Source organism: Octopus bimaculoides, unplaced genomic scaffold (genome assembly GCF_046866305.1).
Source record: "Octopus bimaculoides isolate indiv1 unplaced genomic scaffold, ASM4686630v1 Z5, whole genome shotgun sequence".
Lineage (NCBI taxonomy): Eukaryota > Metazoa > Mollusca > Cephalopoda > Octopoda > Octopodidae > Octopus > Octopus bimaculoides.
This window is the reverse complement of record NW_028315425.1, coordinates 3,280-29,899: the sequence shown is the minus strand read 5'-3', so window position 1 is coordinate 29,899 and position 26,620 is coordinate 3,280. Positions and strand designations below refer to the sequence as shown.

Here is a 26,620-nt window from a genome sequence, read left to right as displayed (position 1 = left end):
AAGCAAAGCAAGGACTACTATTCTATGTTTCCCATTTTGTGCACTCATTTGATTCACTTCTCACGGTGAGAAATGTTTTACGAGACCACTCTACTGTAGAATTTCTTTGATTAATTCTAGTGGTGGTAACATTCAATGATCTTAAATGATTACACCCACCACATTCTGCCTTATCTTCATTCAAGTTCCACGATAAAAGTATCTAAGGACTAGGGAGAAGATATTCAACCTGATCATGAGTTAAGTCTATTACCCACTAAACGTCTTTGAAATTGGCGGTGCTTCCTCATAGCACTAGCACCATATAGATAACATTTGAGCTCACTCTGTTCTGGGTTAAGTTGGGTTAATTAGCTGTCTTTTTGTCATTGTAAAAGTCATGTTTCGTCAGAGCCATGTTGTCTGAAAACTAAAAAGGAAACAGAATCTTAATTCAATTGCTGAGACAATTAACTTGAACGAATTAGTCGAAGGTCATTATTTCCACTGTCAAAATATCGAGAGTAGCTCTTGCAATAAACCTTGCCATAGCATCGAAAGTCAAAATCAAGACAAATACAACCGTTCGTAAAAAAGCAAGCGTACTTTGGTTCCCGAAATAATTACAGACTTTCTGTGTAGATCTATAAAAGACATGCACTCAGCGAGGGAACGATAAGGCGTTAACTATATAGGATCATTATTTAAGAAAAGTGTTCGATTCAGATGATATTCTCACATAGTATTAGTTTTCATATGGATTAATTATATGTTTGCATAAAAAGACGCAATATACACCTTTAGAACTTTAAAAGTAATAGTAAATCTGATTAAAAGTATGCATTTCTGCAGTTTACGTTTATGCATGCTTTATGATATCATCGTAATAATCAATTGCTGTAGCAGAAAAGGAAGAATAAGATGTTGGAAAATTATTTTAAAAGAAAAAAATAGTAAAGAAACTGTTAACTGCAGCTTGTTTTGTATTTAACGTCGACATAAAATTGCTAATAGTTAATAGGGTGTCATATGCACTATACTATATAAATGATCCTATATGTCTGATCGTTAAAGAGAAGCAAAAACAAATTGCTCTCGGAAATTACGATAGGCCCTCAGTAATAAAAGGTAGAGTTCACATAAAACCAGCAGCAGAGTGTTAGCTCACAAGTTGAGCACAATTATCCGTAAAGGTTACACCTTATCTGATATCAGTGGCTTGCTGCTGCACGTCTGACAGGAGATACATAAAGGAAGACACAAAACAATACAAACCAGAAAAAGTTTACATATACATATATATATGTCGTGCCAAATGTCTGTTTGCACCAAAAACACTGAGAGGAAAAGTTAATCGTTCCTGTCCTGTGTAGCATCAAAGGACATCATATTATCCAGTAGGAATTACACTATGGCTCTTCGGTTTGGACACATTCTACGCTTCATCGGATTGAAACGATTGATTATCACACTATTGCTGATTATATCTCTATATGGCCTAAGTATTGCCGGTAAGATTTGATTTCCACTTTATAAATACAACTTTATATGGATCATAGTTACAGCTATTTTGTTCTTTGATCTTGTTTATAAAATTCTTTTCTCTATGTTTATTTTAAACAGTGACATTGATTCAGCCTGTGAGATTAAATATGCCCTGCCTACTTTTTACTTTCTTCAAGTTTTGTCGTTTTATGTTGCTTGACTAATCACACGATTCAATTCTGATATTTTATGAAATAAAATATAACAATTTTAAATATTTTTTCACGAGTAATGATTTAACTTTAACGTATTAGATGAGCAACACAAAACAGGAACAACTTATCATCAAATTTTCTTCGTAGCAGGTAAAGAAAGGTTAGTTTAAAATGTTGTGTGGGTAGAGAATTTTTCATATCCTTTGTAAAACTCCACTTCAAAGTTACTACTGTTCAAGCTAAGTATTTAATATTGTTGCATTCAATATTATCTGAGATTATAGAATTGTATATTCCGAATATCATATCATCTTTAAAGTAGATTATGTTTGCAAATAAATTTATTTTGTCAGAATACATAATGCAAAAACATTGAATTGATGAGCTACAAATATTCTTGTTTTGAAAATTTCTTTATAATACATGTTTACAAACGTTATCAAATTTGACAATGTTTCTATGCTTTAAATGAACCTTAGCAGTATGTAACAGTAGTTAACATTAGTTAACATAAGCAATACAACACACTAACCTTATGCGACTGTCTTCTATAGCTTTTTTGTTGTCTATTCTTTTTCTTATTTCATTTATCCTGCTTCACAGTAACTTAACGTTATGTTAAATGCACGCCTTGCTTTGCATCTGTTTTATAATATCTGACCAATGCAATGCATTTGAAAACTACACGTATCGATTATTGATAATATATCCTCTGGTTTTGACTGAATTGCCCCCTATTATCTACTTGGAATTTATCGCTTGTAAGAAAATTTTTGAACAATAAAAATTGGTAGATTTGCTCTGTATCTGATAATAGAGGATAATTAAGGACTAAAGAACTGATATATGTAGAAAGAACTATAAATTGAAGCAATTGCTTTACAGCGGAGTTAATGATACAATTTTTTAAATGATACATTAGCAATATAGACACACGCCCTTGCACCAGACTAATATAAATAGGCTTTTATGCATACACGCACAAATGCGTTCATGTGTATGTGTGTGTGAGAGAGAGATAGAGAGAGTGTTTATTTGTGTGTGTGTAGGCGCATTTTGGTTGAGTAGTTAAATTCGTTTCGCAGCCACGAGGTCCTGCAGTCGATCCTACTATGTGGATTCTTGGGTAAATGTAATATTTCTATAGCTTCGTGTCGACTTCTAAATTGTGGTTAGACGGAAACTGTTTAGATCCTCGCCATATAGACTGTATCTGTAACTCAAAACGTACAACCTTGTCAAACATTCTGTCATGGTGATTCTGCCTTAGAATTATGTTAATGGTGTACCTTTCTTTTAAATGGTCTCCCATTTACACATTAATTCAGGATTAGGTAATTCGGGTGATTGAACATCTAATTCCTCATCGTCGAATGACGGAGGCCCACCTTGACCACATATGTGTGTGTGTGTGTGTGTGTGTGTGTGTGTGTGTGTGTGTGTGTGTGTGTGTGGTGGGGTTGGGAGCAAATGTTATCTTTCCAATTTCTTTTTTTGTTCCTGTCTAGTTTCCACTCCTAGACTTCTTGAAGTGTTCCTTGTTTTGTTGTACTTAGTTGTTTGTTTCAGTCTTTACTTATATTTGTATTAGTTTTTATCCAACCTCTCTTCAATGTTAACCCTTCCCTTTTAGATATGTAACCATTCCCACGTCCCACGAACGCACAACATTTTTAATTTATTCAAATTTTCTCCCAAGTTTAAGACCAAAACCAGAAACCTAATGATAATTTTTTGCGATTCTCAAAGAGAAGAGAGAATTTCAGAAAATTAAGAATAAATTTTGTAGTTAATTTTCGTATCTTGAAGAAACTGACCAGAATTTTCGATAAAATATTTAAGATACCTTATACTCAAATAACGAAGATCAATTTCCGAAGCCAGTAAGTTTGAAATCGAACTATAAATGCTTGATATCACGTTCTCTTAGTTACTGTCACGTCTTTAGTTACTCATTTTCTTTGGCATTCATGAAACATTCACAATAGTAAATTTATCAAAATCAAAGTTCAAAGTTTCGCTCTGAAAAAAAAAAAAACACATTTAATGCATACAAGTAATTTATTATCAAAAATGTATGTAAACACATTTTCACATACTTTGCTAATACTGTTCTAAGTTCAACAAATCTCGCCATCGATGAGGTGGAGGTGGGTTTTATATTTAATCCTTCTAAAGTTGATAAAGAAGGTACCAGATAAATTAATTATCGACTTTTTCAACCCTTTAGTGAAAAGAGAGTTTCGTGTGTGTTTGACAAAACTGCTATATTTCTTTGAACTCGTTATGTATTCAAACTGCTTATTCCTAGGGGACACTTTAAAAAATTATTCCCAAACCTATTTCCATTTGCCACCATCTGGTGTCCAGGTCATTGCAGTCTTAGCGTTCCAAGTGGTCGACAAGCAAAAAGTATGGTCCTCCAAACGAGACAGAGATAGCATTATGATGTTTGCTACGCAGAACAATTTCTTCATTTATGAATCTGTCTCCCCATATTACCTTAGGAATTTTCCGTTGGCATCGTCCGTGGAACAGGCCAAGCTTCTTTGTAATCTTTGCTAGCATTTTCCACGTTTTTCTGTTATACAAAACTATTTCCAGAAGTATTACACTATGATATCGGACATTCAGATCAGTGCTGGTGCTTCCTGTTGCCCAAATTCGGTGCAAGCTATCGCCTCCTTTGCTACTATAAAATACTACACCTTTTCAAATTACAACGTTTGTCTGGCTATAGAGTTTGAGGTAAGATAATAGTTCGCAACAGAGGTATAAGACATCGTTCCCTAGCTCATGACTATTACTTTATTTCATTCACCCCGAGATGTGAAAGGCAAAGTTAACCCTTGGCAGAATTTGAATTCAGAACGTAAAACACCGTAAGAGAGTTTGTCCGAAGCATTTTTTATTTTGCCTATAACAAAAGGAAATTCATAACGCATATTAAAGACAGATATGGTACTTATTTCATTGACCCCGATAGGCTGAAAGGCAAAGTCGACCTCGGTGGCATTTGAACTCAGAGTGTAAAGATGGACGAAATGCATTTTCCCCGGCGTGCTAACGATTCTGCCAGCTCATCACCTTGAATTTGTTTTCTGCAAACGCATATTTTTAACTTTGGACTTCACTTCAGTATTCTTTTTCTCTCCGTCATTCTAGTCTTATCAATATAAATGTCTAGAGTTCAACGTTTTTACCAAATTAGCAATTAGTAGCAAAAGTTCAGGAAGTGTCTAAGCAATTAATTTCATACGTTGCCTCGAAATCTGAAAAATATACGCGCGGTCACTCTTTGGTAATTATTCCAATAAATTCAAAGAAATTTGGCAGTTGGAAAAGTTTGTAGCAGATAATGTTGCGAACGACTTGGTCAACACGGATGGAAACGTGGGTAAAACGTGAATAAAAGTGATATGGTCTGTAGCACTGGCAATATTCCAGTAAATACAGCAAATATGAACAACAACACGCATTAGCACTGCAGTAGGAGATCCGAATTTTTAGTGCAACAATTCTGCCAGTAGTTCTGTATGATGGGGTAAAAGCGGAAAATTGGTCAAGAGCCTCGACACATTTCATGAACTATACCTACAAAAGATCCGCAAAATTATCTGGGGAAACAGAATCACAAATCAAAAGATTCTCCTGCGAACTAAAACCCATCTGCTGCAAACCAACGAGATGTTGTAGCTATTTCGTCTAGTGGATTATATTTTGTGCTTACTAGTCTCTCGTCATGAAAAAACTGTAATGAACTGTGTACATTCAGAAAGAAAACAGAAAAAGGGCAGCCCAAAAGCAACTAAGGCCGAAAACTCCAGAAAAAGCTCAAACGCATAAAAACCAGTTGTACAGGTAGATTGCTACTTCATGAGTCTCACAGTAAATGTTGACTTTAGGCAAAGACTCTATATTAAGAAATCATGAAAACAATTTGTTATTGTTGATGCAATATATATTTTACATAAATTAGCGGGGTTTACCAGTGGAGTTTACTGACCTCTGCAAAGTTATGCAATAACTCGGTGTACTGAGTCTTTGCCCTCAGAAAGAATAGATAATTCTAATTCTCATAGAAACCTTTTAAAATAATTAGTAAATTCTGTTACGTTAATTTCTACGCATTTTTAAAGATACAATGCCCATGACAAACTGAAAAAAGCTTTAGCCAACAGAAGGAGAGGGAGAGAGAGAAAGAGACAGAGAGAGAAAGAGACATAGAGAGAAAGAGACAGAGAGTGAAAGAGACAGAGAGAGAAAGAGAGAGAGTGTGTTTATGTGTATGTGTGTGTTGCTGTGTGCGTGTGAGTGTGTATGTGTGTGTGGCCGATCCGATGGATTATTGAGCAAGTAGTCGATGATTACGTTTTTTAATGGTGCCGTATGCTGCACGTATCTCTTATATGTACCGAAATTTATATAATTTATTGGTGCAAGCAACGGTGGTGGTAAAGAATGACAAGTGATTCGCTGACTTGCAATGCCAGTATCATTCCTGCCACAGGAATAAAATTACTTGTGAAAGAACAATGTTTTATGCAGATAAATGTGTCTGTAATCAGCTTAAAGCGACAGGAACTAGAATTAAACACTTATCCAATTTCTTGTAAATCAGAAAGCAATAAAAGTATAATAAGGATGATTCTAGAGGTCACTTTGCAGTATGAACCACTTGAAGTAATATATTCTACAACAAACGCTAATATATTCCATAGCCTACATACGTCTCCGGCTCTAGGTTGACCTACTAAAATGCAAGTCGAACTCATCATCTGGGTCAGTTTCAACCGTAGGTTAATACTTCCCTTTCCTGGTAAAACACCACAAATCTCTGGAGGTGTTTTTGTGTGTGTGTGTGTGTGTGTGTGTGTGTGTGTGTGTAGTGATGGTGGGAGATTAAGATAATTACATGTAATATAGTTCGGTGAATGTTTAGGAATGCTAGATTACGGGGTTTCTCAATGTGAGGCACGTAATTATGATAAAATGTCAAACTCATTCCCCACTAAATGGCATACATTGGATTAATTTGAAATGAATTGTACAACGATTAGTGATTTACAAATGACTCGAAATAAAAAATACACTTGTCGTAATGTTTTTCTTCAAGACTTTCTTATTTATTTTGTTTCTCCATTAGACTTTACCTCTTCATAACTACTACTGCATTTTCGTTCTTATTATTCATTTACTTTTAAAAAGGCGAACGGGAAGAATCGATAACACACCGGACAAAAGGCTTAGCAGCATTACTTCCGGCTTTATGTTCTCTGTCCTAATTCCCCCGAGTCAGTTCTTGATTTTCATCCTTTTGAGGATCGATGAAATAAATTCCAGTCGATCGCTGGGGCGATGTAATCGACCAGCTCCTGTCTCACACAATATTACAGCACCTTGTGCCTATAGTAAGAAGAAAAGTTTATCTATCTATAGAATAGAGTTGTGGACTGGAGTAACGACTCAGCGTCGGGCCGAAATACCTTGTGCATTTAGTTTTGCTTTGCAGATCCGACTACTGTTGATTTTGCCGTTCATTTCTCTGCAGTTGATATATTAATGCCCGATATCGTTGATCATCTTATTTGTGATAGTGGTGGCGGGATTTATAGGTCTTTCTTCGTCGAACGAACCTATGATGAAAGTCATTTTGAGTGCGAGCAACTCGTCCCTTACTTTCAGCATAATTTAACTCAGAATACATTTTTCCGATTGCGTTCCCCGTTTTTTTTTTTGTTTTGTTTTTTTCAGACATTTTAAAGATTGATTTGTGAGAGATTTCTTTCCTATTTTTAGCATGTTGAGTGACCGTGTAGGGGACCTACACGGCTTCCTTGAGAAGATGCAGACAGGAACCATCGGCACAGATATCAAAACGTCATATTCATCACACATGTGTTAGCATATCTCTTTGAAATATATTTAAATTTATGCACGGTAGTTGATCTGATAAATTGACACCAGAACTAGGAATTTCAATTGTGTGAGAAAAATAGTGATGTAATCAAGAGACAAAAAATTATTTGTTCTATTGATAACACTACTGAATTATTGCAGGCTTCATGAGTTTTTTAGTAATACGTGGTTTTTCAATAATACGTGGTAAACATTTCCTACTTTATTGTACACATCTATGTACCTGTTTATTTGCTTGTCTGTCATTCCGCTTGCCTGTCTCCATGTGTGTGTGTGTGTATGTGTTTGTTACCTGTACACATACATAAATACATAGATATATATTTATACGTGTTTATTTGATAAATAAAATTAAATAATAGAGACCTAAATAGAAAAAAGTGCAAAAAATGGCTTGAAAACACATTAAATTTTATATAAATTTGCGAAATTATTGAATTGTGTATGTGTGTGAACTCCCATATCCTAATAACTTCTGAAAATTTTCTTTTATTTACTTCCCATAATTTTCCTATTTTCCTTCTTTCATCTCTTTTCATGCATTTTTTTATATTTACAGTTTCCCCATTCCTCTCTCTCTCTCTCTCTCTCTCTCTCTCTCTCTCTCTCTCTCTCTCTCTCTCTCTCTCTTTACTCTCTTTTATCTTTCCTTTCTTTCCTCCTCCCAATCTTTCTATACATCTTCTCCTCTCACAATATCTAGTTCGTCTCGATAACGTCATTTTAAATTCCTAGCGTCTTCTCTTCGTATGTATTTTGTGAATAAAAAATAATGTATATGCGCTTAAGTAAGTGTGTGTATGTGTATCTAATTATGTGTTTGGGTGTATCGATGTTTGGGATGTGTAAGATCATGTTTATGTATATGATCGTTTGTTCATGTGTATAAGTATGTGATCGTAAACATATACTTTAGCAAAACTGTGTTTCTATGTTATTGCCGCAAGAATATGTACGAGTATATGTATAGATATATATGCATATGCCTGTGAGTATCTTTCTGCCTATGTATGTATTTGAATATATATGTATGCGTGTTTGTGTGTATGTATATGTATATATTTATGTATATATCTATATAATATATATACATATATACATATATGAATATATAATTTAGAGAAAAGAACCACAATTCCTGAACTCATCCATGAAAATCCACAGTCACATATTGAAAAATTTAATAAGCAAATACACCAAAAAGAACTATAATAAAATACAAAGTAATAGTTATTAAAATAATATATACATATATATATATATATATATATATATATATATATATATATATATATATATATATATAAGAGGAGAGAATAGAGTGGTAATTAATAAATTATTATTTATTGATTAAAAAATTGACAAACTTCCTTTACAGCTGTTTCAATTGAAACCCACAGAAAATTAATTAATTAAATTTAAAATTATTTGGAAGTCAATCTCTTCAAAGGTAGATAAAGATATACAAAATAGGTGTTCAATTTCCTCATGTTGAGTAACCGGCTGCAAACCGTTACTCAACAAGAGGAAAATGAACACCTATTTTGTACATCTTTAGCTACCTCTGAAAAGATTCGACTTTCAAATAATTTTTAATTTAATTAATTAATTTTCTGAAGGTTTAAATTGAAGGTTTGAAACAGCTGTAAGGGATGTTTGTCAAGTATTTTATTAATAAATAATTTATTAATTACCTCTCTATTCTCTCATCTGATTATTATAATACATAAAATATATATAAACCACGGTTTATATAGTTACCTTGCAGTTGAGTATTAAATATAATGTTCAATACTCTTTGTATAGATAATTAACCAGTAGTTTCATAGGATTTTGCAATCCCTGAATGAGTTTTGTAAACTTAAGTTGTGCTTCTATATACATATATGTGTGTGTATGTTTGTGGGTGGGTGTATGTTTGTGGGTGTGTGTGTGTGCATGTGTGTGCGTGTATGTGTGTTTATTTGTGTGTGTATATATACGGTTATGTGTATGGGCATATATATTAATGCGTGTGTATGCATATGTGTTTGTATACGTTTGTGTTTTTTGTAGGTATATAATATGTATATTTACACGTCACATATTTGAGTGTGTGTACGCATGTGAGCATATGAATATAAATACGTTACATTTTATAGGAGTTTCTATTTCTGTTAACATGTCTGTTTGATGAGTTTGCTATTTATATCCTTCCTGATGAGATTGATACATTGCTGACCAAAATTTATGCTGCCGGACATTTGGAGTGAATCCGTCGAAACATATGTAGAAGATTTCAAGATATAAATGGTTTAACAACATCCTTACTGTCCTGGATTTACATCCTGGGACACTTAAGAAACATTTAGCTACCTTGTAATTAATTATTCCCTTGAATTTTTCCTTTAAATTGTAAACTCTCTCTCTCTTTTTCTGTGTGTGCGTGTATATATATATATATATACAAAGCTACATACTATATATGCACCCACATGCACACACACACATACATATATATATATATATATATATATATATATATATATATATATATATATATATATATATATATATATATATATATATATATATATATATATATATATATATATATATATATATATATATATATATATATATATATATATATATATATATATATACATATATATATATATGTACATACATATATGTGTGTATGTATGCAGTCGTCTGCATAATGAGAGGCCTAAAATCCATGTTAAACCTATACAGAGAAGGGCTCACCGACAAAGAATATGACTATATGACCAATTTCAAAAGTAAAACCAGTCAATTCTACGGTATTCCCAAGATACACAAAAGTGAGAAAATAAGTAACGCATGCAAGATAGCCACAGACTTAATAATCACAGTCCCTACTCCTTATGACCTCAAATTGAGACCTGTAATTGCAGATCCCGCATGCGAAACCCACCGCCTTAGTAACGTTTTAGATACCCTCTTAAAACGATTACTCAAGCATGTCAAAAGCTATATAAGGGACGACCTGGATATGCTCAATCACCTTCTTAAATCAATTAACAAAAACACCCTACTAGTATTCTTCGATGTAGTCAACCTCTATTCCAATATCTCCCACAACCTAGGAATAGAGGCAATTCAATTCTGACTAGAGAATTGCGCCAACGAACTCCCACATCGCATCAAAAAGGAATTCGTGATAGAAAGGCTAAAATTCACCCTGGAAAATAACTACTTCTTCTTCAAAGACAACTTCTACCGACAAAAATCGGGGACTGCGATGGGTACGAGAATGGCCCCCTCATTTGCTAACCTAGTCATGGGATATCAAGAAATTAGTCTTTATCGTAAGGTTCTAGAAAAATGCGGCAGCCCATTCTCCCTCTAGATAGAAAATAATTGGAAGAGATACCTGGATGACTGTTTCATTCTTTAGCATGAAAATATAGAGAAACTTAAAGAATTCCAAGCACTTATAAATGGACTTGATGTAAACATTCAATTCACGATGGAATATAGCCAGCAACAACTTCCCTTCCTCGACATTCTCATTAAGAAATCTAACAACATAATAGAAACAGATATATACTATAAGCCTACGGACTCCAAGCAATATATACCGTTCAACTCATGCCACCCCAGACACACTAGAATGAATATGCAAAAAGGACATGTACTTTATTTTCTAATGCAAATACCAGAGACAAACGACTACATGAACAAAAAGATAGACTCATCACCAGGAACTACCCACCTTCACTACTTGACATATGCTTTCAACGTGCCATTCAACTCAACATCCAGGAATTCAGACATCCCAAATTAAAGAAGGATTTACAACCAAAAGCCCTACCATACATCACACACAACCCTCTCAACAATGAATCCTTCGACACCATCCTACAAAACATTCCCCTACTAAAAAGGACCACAATATGAACTTAATCCTCCAAACGCACACCATCATAAAAAGCAAGAGACTACCCAAATCTATGAAAAGTCTCCTAACACAAGCCCGAATACGCTCAACAACAACACAGAAGCCATCAGTAAAAAAATGCGGAAGACCCAACAGTGGAATATGCGTCAATTTAATTGAGAGATCAGAGTTCTCCTTCAAACAGGGACAACGTTCCGCAGTGAAAAGCAACTTCACATGTGCTTCGGAGAACCTGATATAGGCACTAACCTGCTCTGAGTGTCAAGAGCAATACATAGGCTTAACAAAAAACAGTCTACATAAAAGAATGGCTCTCCACAGATCCCAGATCAAAATTCCCCAAAACAGAAAAATAGCATTCAGCCAACACATAGACATCTGCGCCAATAACAAAAATCCAAGCTTCAGAACTTTCCCCTTCTACCATTTCAGGGACGATACAACCTGTAGTCAACGAATTAGTAAAGAGATTCTCTTTATTACAAATAACAGACCCCTTTTGAACGCGTCTACAACAAACGACATATCCACCGCGGCCTTATAATAACACAAGCACACAAGCAAATACTAAAAATGACTGTTTTTTAATGGATTCTTGGGAATCTCTTGAAGATTCCCAAGAATTCATTAAAACACATTCCCAATCACTGTTATAATCCATAATGAGCCACTTTTAGGTCACTAGACCATTTAACACCTTATTACTAACATACCACCTACATTCCTTCTTATTCTCCCTTCTCTTCTTCTTCTTCTTCTTCTTCTTCTTCTTCTTCTTCTTCTTCTTCTTCTTCTTCTTCTTCTTCTTCTTCTTCTTCTACTTCTTCTTCTTCTTCTTCTTCTTCTTATTATTATTATTATTATTATTATTATTATTATTATTATTGTTATTATTATTATTCTCTACCAAGAATTCACAACGACTTCGAACACAAAAGAGTAAACAAGAGAGGCAGAAACAAGCAGTAACAAGGAAAATATCACTTATATTTGAACACTATACAAATATTCTTTAAAAAAACTTTTCTTTCAATTTTTCCAAAATTTAATTGTTTTCTATAATTACAGTTGAAAAAATCTCAATGACTGAAACTGGTACAGAAATGCGTTTTATAAAATTATTTTAGCATTTTCTACCTTGACTTTTTTCCATATATGTATATATAATATATATATATATATATATATATATATATATATATATATATATATATATATATAGCAGAAAAGGCTTTTTGCTGTTTTTATTGTACAGCCGTAATCGGATGAAATCTTATGTATATAATTTCACTGCACTGGCTGTGCAATATCTTTATCTCGAGTACCCCTAAATATCACAACTTGCTGTTGCTAACATAATTTCCTTCTGATCATATCAATATCAATATCACCAGTTCACTGCAAAAGCTAATGAGGGGCGTTATATGTTTAACTTATGTGTCATAGATTCAAATCTGTCACAGGTGTTGTGACTACATTTCCTCCAAAAATCCTGCATAAAATAGGTCTTGTTCTTTACGTAGTCACATCTAATCAATACTTATTGGATAAAATCGATTTGCTTTGTAAGCTTACTGCGTTGACAGTAAATATTCCCATTTAAGGACAATAGAAGTCCACTTCAGCATATCCTATAAAATAGATATCTTTTTCCTTGAAATTATAAATTTCAATCTTTCTTTGAAGTTTATAACTAATTCTGAAATGTTAAGCTGTTGACGCTGTTCGATGCAAATGCATAAAATGAAAGAAAATACTAAAACATGTAACTCTATCTGCAAATTACTTTACAAATGCCGAACGTATAAAATTAACCACATCATTTCATCATTTTTTTTTTACCTTGGACGCGTTAAACGGTAATTTAGAATTTTGATGAATAGGTATTAATCGGTTTAGCTGAATATACAGCCCACGACCAAAGATTGAGATAATTACTTGTTTATAGTGACATTTGTGTGATATATATATATATATATATTTATGTTAACATAGAGTGGTGAATAAATCGATATATCGAATTGAAGTCTCTGTCTCTTTTGAATATGAAAATTTAAAAGTTTAAAAACCTTATGATATATATATATATATATATATATATATATATATATGAATATCAATAATATTAATTGTAGTAATTCTCCTAGTTACAATTGTAAAGTTAGGTTCCATTGTCCGTTATTAGGCTGATGTCTTACCCAAAACATAATTTATGAATGTACAATCATAACTATAACTGGTAACTTTATATATAGGATGTTCTGTTAATATGAAAAAACGTATTTATAACCATTTTTCCTATTTTAGACTCAAGCATAAGGCTAATTGTACATCATCATCTAGTAATATTTGGGAACTGAAGGAAAGTGTGATCGAGTTTAGCCTTAAATGGGAAATAATAAGGAAAGTGCAGCCTTATAGAAATAGTAGATACGGACGCGAGCTGTGCTCTATGGAAACATATGAGATCTTTAAGCATAAGGACAAGAGCAACCAGATTAACAATAGATTAGACCTAAGGGTATCATGCGTACATAGTGTCACCCGTACATTTAAATATTTTCGAAATTAGCGTTTTATAGGTGCTGTGCTTGGACTGGATTGATGGAAACTAATTTTTAAAAATTTTAGTGTTGTATCTGATTATACTTACCCTCTAGTATTATATATATATAAATAAATCATGTGATATTGAGTTATATGGTGTATTAAAGTACATTGCATATAATTTAAGCTATATGGTATAGTAAGTTAGTGTGCTGCATGGAGTTACTATCCTATGAATATTCCTGCCTAGTTAGTCTAACTTCATTATGGTTTTAGCATATATATATTGCATTAGTAAGTATTTGATTAGTAAATACTTACATCAGTCTTTATAGATATCACCCAATAAGTAAATAATTAAGTATATGATAAAATATTAAACTAATTCTATGTAATCTTCTCTTTCCATTGTTGATAATATGGTATATATACTTCATCATGGTTTTAGTGATTAAACTATTTATTCCTTTCTATGGTGTTCTACCCTACCAATCATATTATTATTTTTATAATGGCCTTTATATAAGTAGACTCCTAATTATGTCCCCCAAAGAATTTATATTAGCTTGTATATAATAGCACCGGTAACTTCACAACTTATACCTCTTAGCTTATAATTGATATATAGTTAGCATGTTTTATCGCTCCAGTATTCCATTTGTAGATACCGGGATCAGTCTTTATATATACCACCTAATAAGTAAATAATTAAGTATATGAATGCATATTAAACTAATTCTATGTGATTTTCTGTATTGTTGAAAATTTTGGTATGTAAACAAAATTTTTTTTTTTTGGTTATATCTTTCTTGATAATCCTAAATTTTATCTTTACACAACATAACAATATTGTTTAAAATCAATCACCTATAGTACCCCATGATCAAATTTCCTCTGTATTATCATCATTGGTTTTATTAGCGTCTTGCTCCTTTAACTGGTAATTAACATCTTGATTTGAGGTCTTCCACTACCCAACCTCCTTATAGTCAGTTACTTTATTCTACTTCAAAATAATCTTGACAAGTTTTATGACCAAACCCACTATGTTCTGTCAACTCTGCCCTGCCCTTTCCTAACAAACACAATCCTCTAATCTTAGATTTAGTAATTGATAAACAAGACTAATAAATTAAAACTGAACCAACATCTGTTACAAGCTATGACCCAAACAATTTTTTCCTGATGTCTACTAAATTCTAAGCTGGAGTGGTGGCAGCATGGTGTTTGTCTGTCTTCTTACTCTATTAGAGTATTTAAGTAAAATTATATTAATGTGTCCGACTGATTAAAAAAATTCTATTTATTTATGCAGCTGAGGATAGCCCTGCATTTAAATTGATGTAATGATTGCACTGTTCAATTAAATGGAGCCGCTTGAAACGGTCGTACTGCATCACCTCTGGATGTCCTGTTGTTTATTTTTATATATGTGTATGGAGAGAGTATGTATGTATGTATATATGTATGTATGTATAAGTAAGATTCAGTTGAATTAGGTACTTAAATTGAGGCATAATATACACCTCGGGATAATATACATACACAACAATAATATTATGCAAATATCAAACTTGGTATATAAAGACCAGCCAGATAATATACCTGCAGTGCATGTAGACAATTAGACCCAGCTAAGATTAATAATAATAGTAGTAATATTACTTTATCCCTAATAACAACTTTAATAATCTTAATGATGTAAATATCAACAGTACTAAAGATCCTTCTAACCCTTTAGATAATGATTTGCTTGTAGATTTGCTTGTAGATTTGCTTGTAAATTGTAATTATAACAACAATAATTTGTCTACGCGTAGAAATGAGGGTATTCTGAATATTAGTAGTAAACAAGACGTGACTGTGAATAATGTAGTGAGAACCGAGAACTTGCACCCATCAGCTAACCTAGATTATTACCTATCTTTGACTAGACTGGAATCTTACGCTTATGAATATGCTGCGAAACCAGTAGTGGTGTAGACCAGATATTTGGTGTGAATGGCACCAGTAGACCACCAGAGGTACCCTCTTTATCCCATACGCAACCCATATACGTTGATTGTATAACCGCTAGAGATAAAAACCATGACTGGAGAGTTAATATAACTAATAATACCAATCATAGTAACAAAAGAAGTGGCGACGTAATCCTTGATAATAACCCAACGAACTTTAATAGCATCCCCGATAATGGTTCTATGATTATAAATAATATGAAAGTAATAATAAAGGTAATTTCAATTGTAGGAAAAGGTCTCATTGTCCCCTATTAGGCCGATGTTTAACTAGGAATGTAAATACAAATTTACAGTTATGACGGATACTAGTAATTATAGTTATATCGGGTGCTCTGTAGATACGAAAAAAAAAATGATTTCATAACCACCTCTCAACTTTTAGACTTAGACATAATGTCAATAACACGTACATATCTACGAAAATCTGAAGAATAATACTATTAAATTCGGTTTAAAGTGTTTATGGGGATATCCTTCAAAGAAATTTCATATTTACTCTTGCCGTCCTGTTAAAGTACCAGAAGTGTCATATAAGTATGGTTGACGAGTTAAGAAGTAATTAAAATTCAGTTAAACTAGGTATTTAAGTTGAAGCACCAAGTCAGTGCAGTATTATTTTGATTATATACATACATACATACATACATACATACATACATATATATATATATATATATATATATATATATATATATATATATATATATATATATATATATATATATATATATATATATGTATATGTATATATATATGTATATGTATATATATATATATATATATATATATATATATATATATATATATATATATATATATATATATATATATATATATATATATATATATATATATATATATATATATATACAGGGTTTGGACAAAATAATAGAAACACCTAGCATCATAATTTTGAAATATCCATCAAACCGTTAAAAGCTTGTTTATTTTTACGTTTTGGGATTTATTATTAGTGTTGCTTAATATGTTTTCCTAAAATTTCTGGTTCTTTTCAGATATCATCAGAGACAGGTAATTAATATTCATTAAAATGACAGATCTATCGGACTTTCAAAGAGGTCAAATTGTTGGTCCTCGTATGGCAGGCGCTAGCGTAACGAAAACACCCGAAATGCTAGGTGTATCAACAAGTACTGTCTCGAAAATAATGATAGCCCTTGAGAGAGCGGGAAAAACCTTCTCGTCGAAACAAAACTCCGGAAGAAAACCCAAATTTTCAGATAGGGACTGTCGGGCTTTTACGCGAATTGTTAGAAAAGATCACAAAAGTACAGCTCCCAATATTCCTGCAGAGCATAATGATCACCTTGAGAATCCAGTTTCCATAAAAACTGTTCACCGGGAGCTGCACAAAGCCGGATTTCACTGCAAGGCTGCAATCAGAAAACCACTATTTTCAAAAACAAATGTTGCAAAGCGTTTAGAGTGGAGTAAACACCTACAGAATTGGTCCCTAGAGCAGTGGAACAATGTTATTTTCTCGGACGAGTCATCCTTTACCTTATTTCTGACCACCGGCCGAGTATACGTGTGGAGACAGCCAAAAGAAGCATTTGACCCAGACTGTCTTCTTCCAACTGTTAAATATGGAGGACGATTTCTGATGATCGGGGTGGGTGGGCTATATCTTGGAAATCCGCCGCCCCAAGGGTTTCCTTTTATGGCAGAATTAATAGTCAAGACTATTTACGCATTTCATCTGGTCAAATTCATCCTATGGTTGCGGAACTGTTTCCGGACGGAAACGCAATCTTTCAGGATAATAATGCATCAATTCACACAGCTAAAGTAGTTACTGAATGGCACGATGAACATTCTAGTGAAGTTGAACATCTTATCTGGCCACCACAGTTCCCAAATCTCAATATCATTGAACATTTATGGTGCATTTTAGAAAAACAAGTAAGGAGTCGATATCCTCCGCCACCATCACTACAAGAACTGGAGACTGTTTTAGCTGAAGAATGGACAAAAATTCCTTTGGACACAATTCAAACTTTGTACGCGTCCATACCTCGTAGAATTCAAGCTGTAATTACTGCTCGGTGTGTGCGCCTGTGCATAAGCTCTTTCGTATGAATGTGTGTATGTATGTGGAGAGCGAGCGAGGAATAGAGAAGGAAAAAGAGAGTGATAGGGAGAAAAAGACAGAAAATGGAGGTTACAGGAAAAAAACGTAAAACATAGAAGTGAAAGAGGGCATTCATATCATTATATAATATCTAATTACGTCAAATTAAAATCAAAATGTTCAGGCAACACATTAACTAGGATTATTCAAAACGATCACAGAATGTGAGGTGTATTGTATAGTGATGCAAAATGAAGAGTATTAACTTTCATTCACACTATACAATGTAGCCAATTTCGTTTTTGTTCGTGTGTTGAAATAATTTTTGTTGTGTCTGGAGAGAGTCATAGTGCCTTAATATAAAACACTCACCGGTTCAATTTCCACTCATTTATTTATTTTGATACAAGATTTTGTTGTGTGCGTGTGTGTGCGCGCCAACGTGCGTGTGTGTTTGTGTATGTATATATGTATATGTACGTATGTATGCATGCATATGTTTGTGTATGTATGTGTGTGTATATTGAGCGTATTCGCGAATTTGTGTGTGCCTACCTGAGTGTTTGTGTATGCATGTGTATGTGTACTTCTGCCTCCTTATATGTGCATGTTTGAGCGTGTTTATGTGTATGAGCTTGTGTATGTACGTGCACCTGTTATGTATGCATGTGTATCTCCATATGTGTCTTTGTGTGTATGCGTGCGTGTAGTGTGTGTGTATATATATGTTCGTGTGTTTCTGTCTAGTTGTGTGCGTGTTTGTCCGTACTACCTATATATCTATCTGTCTTCTTACCTATTTATCCACTCGCCCACCCACCTACTTATTACCTACCTATTTATAAATGTATCTATGTATGTATACTCTGTGGGTATTAGGTATATCTGCCTTCTACGTGTATTTCTTATTTAGTACGTGGGACGTTTTATTTAAGAGGACGTACTCTTGTATTTGTCGAAGTGACGGGTCCATCGGGTTCTTGGATAAAATGCGAATGTCAGTTTGGCCCAGTGTGCCTCCATGTTAGTCTTTGGTATCTTGACAGAGTATAGAGGACTGTTTATTGTGATCATTCCCCACCACCACCATCAAAGTCAATTTATCCTCTCCTCTATGCTCCTAGATGTCTCACCAATGTATGTCATGTTTCTGTCCTTACAAGCACTTCACCTTATGTTGTAGACTACGTTTCTAATCTTACAGTTAATGCCAGGGTTAATCTTACATACTACGCAGTTCTCATTAATAGATGTTGTGTTCTCGAAGGGGTACGTCCTGCATAATTGTGATCTGACGGAGCTCCCTGGTTTCTCAATGATCTTAATGTTGAGTTTGGCCTCTCTCAGAGACTTCCTAAATCTATAGGCTAATTTCCTATAGGGTGTGGCCTCTACAAACATCACTCCTTCATATTTGTCAGCCCTGTACGGTGTGTTCACTTTGTCTGTTTTGTCACAAATGTGTATACTATTCCAGTTTTTACTCGTCTATCTAGGACGGGTAACACTGGCATCATTACATATGATTTTATCTAATTTTTTTGTAGCTCCCCTGTGAACCCGAATCCTATTTTTCTGGTCATATCCAGAGAATTGCATGCGATGCAATGAAGTTCTGTTTATGCTTCCTTGTTTCATAGGGTTCTCATAGGGGTGGGGGACACGTTGTTCATTATCCTAACTAGGTCTGTTATTAGTATGTTAATTTTCATTTTGTGTGACAAGGCTGAGTTCTTGTGAGCAACATATTTAGAAGCTATGGATTTTATGTAGTAGGAGTGGAGGAGCTGCACTCTGTTGTTAAGTCTCTAACCAATGTTCAGTATCAAAGACAGGGAATTTATTATTAAGATGCCTAATGTGCTAATCTATAGTTACCTTGATGCTTTGGTGGATGGAGTTAGCTACATTTTAGATGCTCTCCTTTATGCCCCTCTCGATTTCTTTGGTACAGTTACATGGTGTTGTCTTAACTAGAGTATTAATATCGTCTACATACCTTCAGTAAAGCAATATTGTTAGAGATTCTTGAAGCTTTTTTGTCCTACCTGATCATGAAGAGGCCGGCCACATCCCCAGCCATTCCAACATCAAATGGTTGCAGCTTGGACCCGCATATAAATTTTCTTGTTAAACTTCACTATGTGGTTCTTTAAGGTGATTTTTCACGCTGGCTCCTATAGCGTGCACAATAATTCTTTTCACCTGATTGTCATTTTCAAGGTTCTAGGTTGGCATGGCCCAGCCACTTCAGCGCTCTGTGATGCTTTTCTCCACTGCCGAGATGATGGTAGTTGGTCTTTCCTTTTCTAATCTGGTAAGATAGAATCTACTTCGGTCACGGTTGTCTAGGTAGTTATGGTCATAGGTTAGTTTTAAGAGGCCCAGTTCCTTTGTGTTGACTTCGCGGAAATCTACTTCGCTCTCACAGATAATCTCAATAGATTTTCCACAGCAAAATCTGTGTCTATAGATGGGCAGTGTGAAACCATATCCATGCGACCTACTACACAACCTGCAAGGTCGTTGGAGTGGTTGCACTATTGATTCTACTGAGGTAGTCCTCCGTGCTGACACAGACATATAGGGACGTTTCATTGAGAGGAAGCATGATAGATTATAGTTGCTGGATATATTCACCCCGCAAACTGGTCTGGTAGGGGACCCCATAACAAGGTCTACATAGGTCTTCCATAACCCAGTACAGCGTAGGAACGGCGTTGTTGAATGCTTGAAAATTTTGTGTGGTCTGTTTTTGGGGTTGGAGTATGTCACACCACATTCCCATGTGCGTGTTGAGAGGTTTTTCTACTTTTTCAAAACAAATATATGGTTATAAATCAGCTGGCTACGATGTGGCTCTGGGAGCAGTGAGTGTGTTTTAGATGTATGCCTTTGTTTATAGTTACCAAAATAAAGAAATTATTTTTTGTAACAATAAGGAATACAGAAAGATCTTAAAATGTATACATTAGCTTAGCAACCATGAAAACTAGATCATCAGCATATAGAAGTTACCATGAACTTCCAGTCTTGAACTCTTCTATGATGGCTTGTAGGGCTTTGGTGAACGCGAGAGGACTGAGGACTGAAATATTATGGACTCCTTCCCTCACGTCAAATTCGTCACTTCAATCGTTGTTGACTCTCACATTACTTACCGCATCATTCTACTTGGTTTATATAGCTCTCACTATCCATTTGTCTACACCTAGTTTCTTTAGTGACCACCAAATATCTAATCGTGGTACCTTGTCAAATGTGTTTCCCAAATCAACGAATGCCAGCAACAGCGGTTTAACCTAAGCCAAGTATATCTCTTGCAACTGTTTCACAATGAAGATTGCATCCGTGATACTTTTTCCGGACACGAAACCGAACTGCTTCTCATCTAGGTCTACTCTGTTATGAGCCAATCATAACGGAAATCATATAAAGACAAACATATCATACATTACATTAAATAATAGCAAAATATTGCACCAGTCAGTGAGGTTAATAATGCAGTCAATGAGGTTAAGGGATTAGGAAATGAGAGTCTGGTATCTTCATCAGTACAGCCTTGAGTATTTGTCTGGGATACCACAGATATATTCACTGGACGTGATGTTCCAATCTCTGCATGCTTAAATTAAATGTTCAATTAATTCATAGAGTATTTAGCTAGTTTAATTCTAATTAAGTCTTCAAATGCTTTTAGAATACTTCCTATATATGAAAGCGCAGGCTTCGAAATATTTCTATAATACATCGAAGGTGTTGAATGATGATCTGCGATGAGTGGAAAGAAAGTGGGAGTAAAGTAATATATGTAATTCTACTTTTGTGTAACCTTTCGTTTTGTACAATGTATACTCATATATTTTATATATTACTGACACAGAATATTTCCCTCAATATCTTTTTACATATAGAAGCTATAAGACTGCAATGTTATCTAAGATTTAGTTTAGCGAGATTGGATTAATTTGAAGTAAAATCCTTACCTAACAATATGAAATATCATCTCGTCTGACGTGATACCCACTTTCTTGATTATTCTATTGTGTTCAGCAAATTTGAACTATCGATCTAAATTCCAACAATTCTTATTTATTTTCAGGGTTTTTAGGCAACCCGCTCACTGTTTTACAATTGCCCAGCAGATGGTCACCGAAGGTAATTTTTTTTTTATTTTTCAGCTTTAACTGCATTTCAAATGCACTTACATTTTTCCTTACTCTTGTATTTCAAAAACTACAGGGGCCATGAAGCTTCAAAATATCCAACAATAATAATATCGTCGTGTTTTTTAAATCCTAGATTTGTTTTGACAGTGCATATCTACGACCGACGACCAAACCATACATTTTAAGACGGAAGAGTGTAGTTTAAGGGATATTTGGCAACAATTTCTTATAAATCGTGCAACTACACTGAGGTTCCGTCATTATCTCGAAATATTTGTTGGTTTCAGTGGTAGTGAATTTGTGTAATACGAGATCAGCCCTGATCGAGCTCCACTCAGATAGTCAACCGAAGGACGAGGCGCGTCTCACAGATCCCTGTTCCCAGTTATGTCTTGTTTCCATCTATACTTCGATATGTAATAATAATTGTATAGAGTGTGTGACCTGACCATCTTCCTATATTGCACTCTCTCTGCTGACAAGTCAATATGTGTATACCCATAGATTTTGATGACAGGAACAACGAAGGAGGGCGGGCCATGTAAACCCGGTCAGAATAATCTTATTCAGCTATTATTGGTGAGGTGTATCTCAGCATTGCATGAGCAGCCAGTGAGGCAAGTGACATCGTAGTTATTCCTGTGTATATGTGGTCTAATGTTTTTTTGTGCCTAAACTAAATGGAAGAGATGGTGTTTTGGCATATAGTTTGTTCTAATTTTTCAAAAATTGTATTTATGTACGACCTGGATTTTTGAAGCTAGAGTTTCATGTAATGGGGGGCTGCTATATTGTGCCTTTTGTGGTCCAGGTAGTTCTTCGTTTTTTGTAGTTTCTTTTCGTTTTGTAATTGGTTTGTAGATGTTGTCAGAGAACAACTTACGGTGCATAGCGCATTGTCTTATGTTCTTTATATTTACTGTGGATTATTGTGAAGACACAATATTGCTTGTGCCTCATTGTCGATTGTGTTACGTGAATTTGTGAGTCATTTTGCTTTCATTATTTTGTTTTCTATATAAGGCGGTGAGCTGCTAGAATCGTTAGCTCGCCGAAAAAAATGCATAACGACATTCCATTCCTCTTTACGTTCGAGTTCAAAATTCGCTGTGGTCGACTTTGCCTTTAATCCTTTCATGGTCGACAAAATAAATACCAGTTGGATATGGAGTCGATGTAATTGACTAACCCCTTCCCCCTAAAACATTATTGAATCTTGTATCAAAATCTGAAGCAATTATGATTTCTATAAGTGTTGATTTCTATAAGTGTTCTATGTTGTTGAAGACGTGATGGCTTCTATGTAACTCTTAATAGTTTTGTTTTCTGAGTAAATGTGAGTGTGATGTTCGAATACCTGGATGGTTGTATTATATTCGATGTAAGCTGGCGTTGCTGGTAAGAAAGAAAATAATAGATTTGATAGGTACTACATTAAGTCTGTTTTGAGGAACCAAGTTTCTATGTGATTCGAATATTGTGGAGTACTTGCGTCGCAGTTTCTAATAATAGTTAAATATATGATCGTAATGTTATCTGCCAATAAGGCTGTCTATGTTAAACAGAGGAGTGGAGAGGTTTCTTGAAAAAATGGTAAGAGAACGGATGTGTATCATACACTATTCGGGAAGTGTTGTTCTTTTCTACAACATAAATTTGGCGACCAGCATTTAGTGTTGTTCCTTCAAAAGATGCTGAGCATTTTTTATTTAAGCATACAGCGAAGAATGGAGTCTATGGTTGCTAGAATGGCATGTATTGGGACTCTTTTATTGTTGATGCCGTCATATATTTTCCACGTTGGTTTTGTGTGTGACGGTCTAGAGTATATATCATTTCAATGATAAAGGGAGGGCTATAACATCCCAGATATTTGTGCGTATGTGCGTGCGAGTATGTGTGTATATCTGTGTGTGTGTGTGTGTACATACGCAAAGAATGCTGGCATTGATGGAAATACATCATACCAAGGTACTGTGAATAAAGATAGACTGACCCATGAATATCAAACCTGACTAAGAAACATATGGTAGTCCGAACTCTCCTCTTACAACAAGACAATACCCTGCAATGCCTTTACAGTACCAGATCTGATTCCAGCATTTGGGATACTTGACTGGTCTGTTGAAGAAATCCACACCGTAGACATTAAAACCCGCAAGATTCTAACATCAACTAGAAATATCCACAAAAATAGTGATATCAATAGCTTTACGTAAGAAGTAATAAAGGAGGAAAAGGCTTGAGATCAGTACGGACAGCCTTTCTAATGTCGCATAGTCTGTCTTAGACAACACTTGTAAACAACAGCAGCAGCAGCAGCAAAAGTAAATACATTAACTTAGTGCTGAAAAGTGAAGAAAGCAATATCTTACATGTTGGAAGTGAGCCACTCAGGAAGTACTCTCTGCCTGATGACCTCTCATACAACCCCAAATCAGCCGCACAAGCATACCTCAAAGAAGACCTCGAAGTGAAACACTCAGCATACCAAAACAAAGGGAAATTACTGTGTGGTTGACCGTTATTAAGATAAAATAGCTATAGACCGCTGAGTAAGGGGAGGGAGTAAAGGTAAGGGAGTAGAAAAGTCTATAGTATTCGCGTAAGCGCACCAATCCATACATTCGCCTATATGTATATACTCAAATCCCCCTCGCTTGAAACACACACATTCTCACCCACATACTCGCCAAAAACTATATATATATATATATATATATATATACATTTACATATATATACCTGCATACACATCCACACACACACGTGCTCAACACCCTCGCACCCATACACATGCACGCAAAAAAAAATTCACAGGGTTAAAAGCCAAATACAGAAGAAAGTGTGAAAAAGCTATAGGGCTAAAACGCGTCTATATGCGCATATTTCCGCATGCACGCACATACATCTATATACGCACGTACCCTCACACACGCACACATTCACAAACGCGCACATAAGGTTCCATGTACACGTCTATAGACGCACAGGTAAAAAGCAGGGTGGAGGGGAGAATACAGAAAAAATATGTGTGGAAAATATACAAATCGTTATCTCTATAAATATGTAAAAAAATAAAAGAGAGATAAAATGCTTATACATAGACACAATATAAAAAGTAAGTCCTATCAGTAAACACAGGAGGACTAAAAGCGTAGCAAATATTTAGCCACATGTGGACATGATCCGAAAAGTTCAGTTCTTGAATTTAGACATGTGGTGGGGTCTAAGCTACCTTTCCAGATGAGCCATCTTCCTATATCACATAGACCGCACCTTCCGCTGCCGCTGGTGTAAGGTTTACACTTGGCTAAGATCTTCCAATGGATGTTGTAACTGACACCGGCATCCGAAACTCGGAGTTTTATCATGGCTACCGAATAAGTGTCACATATTTTTACAGATAAATTCCTCTATTTACATAATATCGAGGTCTCTCTCTTTCTTTTGTTGTCCTGTCTATCAACATATATATATATATATATATGTATGTATGTATGTATGTATGTATGTATGTACGTACGTATGTCATTGTTCAGTTTTATTTCAAGATTTCTTGCCAATAGAGAAAGAGCCTGTTTCTAACCTAGATCCAAGTCTCTTTCATTGAAACATCAACATCAACAACAGGGTATGTGTGTATGTATGTATGTAAGTTCTCTTCTACTTGTAATTATTTGATATCTTCCTGTAAGGAAGATTCTTGGAATCTAGATGACAAAACAAGCACATATTTTGAACTCGAAAACCTTTTGCAAGTATACATACATACACTCTCCCCACACGTTTTCTATCTCGGATTCACTCAGAACGCACTGATCAACGCGAAGCTATGATAGATAACACTTTCCTAAGTGCCTCGCAATATGATTGAACTGAGCGAAAAGCATATCTTGAACACACAGCGTTGCCATCGTCTATATACAGAAAAACTAAAGTTCTTTGGTTTACATTTGCAATATATAATTAACTGTTTCTTTGTAGAATGATAAACGAGTGTGTAACAAACATGTTCCAGTCATTAATTCGTGTGGCATATATACTCAAGGCAAAGATGAATTTGTAAGATGATGAATTATAGATTTATCTGCGTTGACATTTTATTAGTATTTATTTTATTGACCACAGAAAGAAAAAAAACATTCGACCACCTGAACAATAACTGAACATAAGACAGTTTAAATTAAATCACAAAAAGGAATTTCTGCGTGCAATAATTTACTAGGTCGTTTCTGTAGCAACGCTGCTGGTATAAATATTTGTTA

General features: G+C 34.5%; 1 long non-coding RNA gene across 1 annotated transcript; it reads left to right on the top strand.

The window, feature by feature from the left end:
* Positions 1-877: 877 nt before the first annotated feature.
* On the top strand, positions 878-26,620 carry LOC149129034 (uncharacterized). Its single transcript, XR_016240542.1, has 2 exons — positions 878-1,490; positions 22,286-26,620. It is a non-coding gene; the product is annotated as an uncharacterized LOC149129034 (long non-coding RNA).